We start from the raw sequence: 6846 nt of genomic DNA on the forward strand, positions 1-6846 counted from the left end.
CTCTGAGTGTCTTACAAAATGAGGCTGCTGAGCCGGTATCCGGGACCTATGTGAAACAGCACTGGATCCTTCTGTCCAGGTACATGAATGTGTAGTGGTCATCCCTGGTCATTCTCTCTCCCTCTCCCTTTCCCTGTCCCTCTCCCTGTCCCTGTCCCTCTCCCTGTCCCTCTCCCTTCCCTTCTCCCTCCCCCTCCCCGTCTCTCTCCTTCCCTCTCCCCCTCCCCCTTTCCCTTCTCTCCATCTCCCTTTCCCCTTCCTTCTCCCCGCCTCCACCTCTCTGTTTCAATCAGTTCTGGTTCCTTTTATTGACCAGTGACTTTCTCTGGTATGAGAACCCCCTGGCTTAAGATCTGTGTACCATCCTATTGAGGATTGGAATCCTTTCTGTTCTGCTAGATTGCCATGGCGGGGACAGGACATGGACGCAGGATGACCTGTTCCCCTTCAAGAGTCAGAGCACTTGCATGTTTTCTTGCTTGACTCCTATTCACAGTCAGGGTTGGTCCCTGTGGAGGTGGAGAAGGGCCAGGCCTCTCATCCAGGAGCCCCTGCCATCTAAGTGGAATGCACACAGGGAGGGTGAAATATTCCACCACCACCCCCAGCTGAGCATTACTTTTACTCCTGCTTGCTCTGAGCCCAAAGGAAAAGAGACATTTCAACTCCATTTTGTTCATGATTTATGCCTCCTTATTAACCAATGATCTGTATAATTGGAAGAAAAACCCAAACCTACCATTCTCTGGGGAAAAAATGTGAAAAACTGTCCCTGGGCTGGGCACAGAGGATTGCTGATAGATCACACAGGCTCAACAGAATGAAGTTTCCCTTCTGTCTAGCACTGACCAAGGAGACAGTAAACAACGTTTGCCAGGATTGTTTAATGGGACTAAGACAGCTACTAAAAAGATTTCCTTTGTCACCCAGTTGGCTCCAAGTATTAAAAGAAGTTATAAAGGTATAAGTAGGTCCCAGTAGCTAGATGTAACTCCAAAGATTTTTGACAACAGAGAGCTAACTGGGAAACGTTCTTTTCTTTACACTGAAAGTCACGGTCACCTTTTCTGAGACCTATGTTTTGCACTATGGGTAAAAATACAGGGTTATAGTCCAAATCCCCACTGCCCTCAGGCCTGGACTGGAAACTGAGGAAGACAGATACAGGGAAGGGATTAGCTAGCGTGACTACAGACCAGCACCCCATATTTCATGTTGACTTTTACTTACAGATGCCCACTGTAAATGTCTTGTTTGGAGAAAAGGAAAGATGTGGGACTTTATCTTTTGAGTTAAGAGTTTACAATTCTATGCATACCCTCCAGCTGGACCCCCTGGCTGCCAGAAACAATGGAGTTTCCATTATAAAAATTGGGGTTGTAAAACTGAGGCTTCCTGAAAAATTCCTATAAAAGATTCTGGCCTTTGGAAAACAGGAAAAACCTGGGGAATCAGACTCTGTGACACAGGAAAGGACCCTGGGGATAAAGTTCATCATTCCAAGCCAGAAATCAGCCAGGATTACTGGTTGTGCTTAACACTCTGCCCACGTATTACATAGGGATTAGAACAAACCAGACTGTCAGCCCATTGAGTAACTTAACTCACTGAAACTGGGGTTAACCCAAATTAACATTAGAGGACTTAAAGGGGCTAAAATTTGCCAAAGCCTTTAACCTGGGCACTTCCCCTCATTCTGATGCTGGTCATTCTGACTTACAGGTTAGTTGGTATGAATAACAGCAATAAATCTGAGCCCCTGAGACTACTTGGAGGGCATGTACCGATGATTTGACTAAAAGCACCTCATCTGAAGCTTTCCAAACTAAGTAGACAAGTTGATCACGACCTAGAGCTATTAAAACAATAGTCAGTATCCTTGTAGAAATGACCCTATAAAATTACAGAGATTTAAACTTGCTTCTCATGAGATTGAAAAATAATTGTATGCCTTTGGGAGAAATCTGCTGTTCTGTGGTAATTGATCATGAGTAATTAGAGAAAATCTCGCCATAGTTAGGGAAACATTTGGCACAGTCTCTGTTCTCTTGGTCCCCCTGACTAACAACTCTGCTATCATCACTAACAGAATTTTTGATTCTCATCGTGATTGAATTAACAACTGGGCTCTGTATATTAAACTAAAACTGAATGAGTCCATGATTCTGTTCAGTCATTCACTAAGATCAATGGAGAATGTAACACGACCCAGATCTTAGCACAACTGATTTCATGATGGATTCAGGCTGTAAAACACAGCACATACAGATGGCCTCCTGCCAAAAATAAAATTAAAGACCTAAAGTGTCAAAGTCTATAGTTCTGCGAAAGTCTCTAAATGTCCTAAGCATGCTTTTTGACTTCTATAGTTCTGCTTCTAGCTAATTGTTTTCGTTAACTGAAGTACGTCAACAAAACCTGATTTTTTTGTTTGTTGTTTATTTGTTTATTTGTTTGTTTGGTTGGTTGGTTGGTTTTTGCTTTAAAACTCACCCTGAGAAAAACTTGGGGCTTCTCTGGGGTCCAGAATACTCTGTGTAGTCACAAGACAACTAATGAAGACTTTATTGGCTTAAACCCACATCTGAGCAGTCTTCTATGGTAAATACCCTATAACTTTCTAGGCTTTAACTCTCACCATTCAACTTTCTATATTTACCAATTTTGCTTGTTGTTCTACTAGAGAACCCATGTTCAATTCCCAGCACCCATGTCGGGTGGCTCACAACTGCCTGTACCTCTGGCTCCAGAGGATAGAGAGCCTCTTCTGTCTTCCTCTATCACCTGTACATGTGTGCCAAAAATTCACACAGGCTCTCACACACACACCTTTTCCTATTAATTAGTTTATTTATTTCACATCCCAATCGCAGCCCCCCTCCTCCCAGTCTCACCTCACAGGGCATCTCTTCCCCCCTTCCTTTCTTCTCTGAGAGGGTGGAAGCCCCCTTGGGTATTCCCCCACCTGGGCACATCAAGTCTCTACAGGGCTAGGCACTTCCTTTCCCACGAAGGCCAGACAAGGCAGCACAGTTAGGGAAAAGGGATCCACATACAGATAACAGAGTCATGGTAAGCCCCTGCTTCAGTTGTTGGGGGACCTGTATGAAGACCAAGCTGCAAATCTGCTCCATATCACACATAAACATATAAAAGATGAAGTAAAATCTAAAGAAATGTAGCTACTGTGGGTACTTTATACTGGTGGAATTGAAGCAGTATTCTTTTCATGACTCATTTTTTTTGGTCATTTAATGTCCTCACAGCTTGTCCATTGTTGAGAATTTCCTTCCTTTAAAAAACTAAATGGTTCTGTAAGTCAATTTTACTTGCTATGCCAATCTCTGTGGCCTGAGTTGGATCCCAGGGACCAACAGGATGGAAGGAGAAAACCTGTTCTTCTTATTTCCATATACATTCTATGACATGTTCTCTCTCTCTCTCTCTCTCTCTCTCTCTCTCTCTCTCTCTCTCTCTCTCTCTCTCACACACACACACACACACACACAAATAAATAAATATAATTACAAATTTTAAAAACTAAAACTATTGCGTGTACATTATATTGTACACACAGCACATTCTGTTTTGCCATTCATCCACTAAAAAACACTTGTGTTCATTCCACCTTTTAGCCATTGTGAATAATGATGCAGTGAACCCGAGTACACAAACACTTCTTGAAGACTTTGCTTTCAAATCTTTTAGCTGCATATTCAAAAACAGAATTTCTGACTCCTTTGGTAACATTTGTTTTCATTTTACCTTTTTTCTATCTTGGTCAGTATTTCCCCCACCTATTCGTCCTAATATTCTTCTTCTAATGTTTGTTGATTGATCGTGTATACATACATGTACACATGTGTACTTGTGGAAGTTAGAGGACAGCTATGTAAGGTTGGCTCTTTCCTTCTAGCATGTGGGTTTTGGTGACCCAAATCAGGCCTGCAGACCTTTCCTTGCTGAGCATCCTCAATGAGTTCTCGTCTTTTCTTTACGCAGCTATCCCAGTAGGTATGAAATAATAGCTCATCGTGGTTGTCATTTGTATTTCCTGAATTATTAGTGAATCTCAGTGCTGATTGGCCATTTCCACGTTTTAGAGGAAGATCTACTTTAAATTCCTTTGCCCCGTTTAAAAATTCTCATTCTTGCTGACTTGTACTGTAAAAAGTCAGATAGTAAAGGAAAATTAAGGAAACACGAGAAGAGAAAAGTAGCTTCTTACATTGGAGTTTGTTTAATCCTCTCACTAGAGAAAGGAGTTCGTCACAGTTAACATGCGCCAGGAAGGTGGCTGACACACAGACAGTATTCCTTTCCTGTAGCTTTTTTTTCCTTTTTTCAGAGCTGGGGACCGAACCCAGGGCCTTGCGCTTGCTAGGCAAGCACTCTACCACTGAGCTAAATTCCCAACCCCTCCTGTAGCTTTTATAGAGAGATATTTCAAACGAAGATGCTAAAGCAGCAGCAAATTGTGCTTAAGTTCTAAGAGGAAATAGCCTTTTCCCTTCCTCCTCTGCAAACCTGCTATTTCCAGAAATCAAGGAATACAATTACAGTAGAACATAGGTCTTAACCACCTTTGTAAAACCTTTGTGGCCCATGGTTTATCATATCAGATACCCAAGGTACCTCCAAAGCCACCTCAGAATCTCCTTTATTAAACTATAAGGAAAGAAGTTTCTTAGTTACTCATTGAGTTCTAACTTGAGAGCTACCAAAATTGGATATAAGGCTTCAGCCAAGACAGTTAAATGTGATTTTTCCTGTAGGAAGCCACACTAATCCTTGGGTGTAGCATTTTATTTCCCCGAGGATCTCTCCTATTAACTCCATGCCTAAGGTTATGTTAGTTGATCTTCTTAATAACCCCCACCTTTCCTTAACTCTGACTCATCTGGACATTTCTTTCCTGTGGCGACAAAGGCTTTGCCCATGAGGACTCTGAAAAGTACTGTTCAGGCTGCTGCGGCAGGTGGCAGTGTGGAGCTGTGTCTCAGACTCCTGATCCCTGTCAATGCCAGGAAGAATTCATTGCTTCCTATAAACCCCCACCAGACATAGCACTTACTTATGCAGTTTGGTATTCCATAGCTTGCCTTTCATTCTGTCATATGATGCACTTAAGATTTTAATGTAATTCAATTCACCACTTCTTATTAGCTGTCATTTTGATTATCCAGAAAATTATTCCCACTTCTCCCTTCTTCCTTGGCCTCTAATAATTTCCTCTGCATATTCTGTAAGTTTTAGCTCATACATTTTTGTCCTTGATCCATTATGAGTAATTTTTTCTATGTGATTTAAATTAAGAGACTAAACTCCATCTTTATTTTCTTTCTTTTTCTTTCCCTTTTTCTTTTTGTCCCCCAGTACATAGCTAGTTTCCCCAAAACAGTTGATGAGAAATATTTTTCTTTTCCTATTGAATCCTCATAACACACTTGTGAGAAAAAATTTGTTAATAGAGTTATTAATGGTCACAGAGCCTTGGGCCTGGATAGCCCAATAAACTAGATTCAGCCATTTATCCTTAATAAGCCAAATGAAGCAAACAAGTAATAGCAAAAAAAATGAGATTTAGCCTATGTGGGTACATTGAGAAAAGGAACAAAAATCCAGTGACTTCCCTCACTCCGTCTATATATATTAACAGAACAGAGAGAGTCATAAATCAATACTTTCAGAGCCCTTTGGTGGAAATGTTGTGTAGGCTAGTTATAGCAGAGTAATTAAATCTCTGTTATAGACCTTACATATCATCTGATGACTCTCTTAGCCTTTAGCCTTTTACTTGATCGTCACAAACAAAGGTGAACAATAGTGATTATTTCAGAGACCAATGAGGGTCATTTGGCTCCTCACGTGTAATGTTGCAGCCTCACAGAAGTTCTAATCGGTCAGTTGGCTTGCGTAAACTTTACCAAAAGTATGAGGTTTTTCCTTAGGAACTGCAGGTCTTAGTATGTGATGAAGCAGAATTGGCAATTTCTTAAATATTTTTTAAAAGTAAAAGCATAACTGTGGGAGTTAAGAAAAGCTCGTAGACAGATACAGCAGAAAACATGATTGTGCACTTCTCTAAAACTGTCTTTAGGAAGTAAGATGTACCCAAGTATGGGTACAGGCTCCCGGAAGGAGAGACACAGCTAGCTATCTTAGCAAGAGCCAATTTTGTGGGTCTCGAGTTACGTCACACAAAGTTGCTCTGAATCTTTCTCTCTTTTGATAAGGGAGATGTGGGAGGTGGCTCTGAAGATGGAATTATAACCCAGGAAAAGGAAAACAGGAGCCAGGAGGGTTACACAAGGAATTTAGTTCATGTCCTTTAACCTGGAACTGGGGCTTCTGGGCGAGATTCCTAGAAAATTGGAGGTTTACAGCTGAGAAGGAAGGAAGACTTTAGTAGTTAGTAATTGTGTTGGAATTCTTGCTATTTGTGCTTTTCTACTGGCAGGAGGCCAACGTGGCTCCTCCTGTAACTTCTAAAGTCTCCTCTAAAGTTTTCCTGCCCTTTAATCCTGCCTTAATCTTACTTGGCATCTCTCATTTGATTTAAAGATCTTCAGAAAATATGTATTTTTCCTTTCAATTGACTATACCACAGTCTTGAGTGGAATTCACATCTTCTAGCAGTACACATGCTGTCCCCACTAAGTCTCAGCTCATCAACCACAGTGTGAGTCTTATTTTTGTAAGAATAAGAGAAAGAAAGTCGGGCAGTTTCTAGGCAGGGGACTAGAAAATGGGCAATACTCTTTCTTCCCATTGACAACCAGTTCTGTCTTGGCTGGAGCTGGAAACGTTTTTGGTTCTACAGAGGCCTGAAATGCTCAGAAGCAC

This window comes from Rattus norvegicus, chromosome X (assembly GCF_021556685.1).
Source record: "Rattus norvegicus strain SHRSP/BbbUtx chromosome X, alternate assembly SHRSP_T2T, whole genome shotgun sequence".
NCBI classification, from domain to species: domain Eukaryota; kingdom Metazoa; phylum Chordata; class Mammalia; order Rodentia; family Muridae; genus Rattus; species Rattus norvegicus.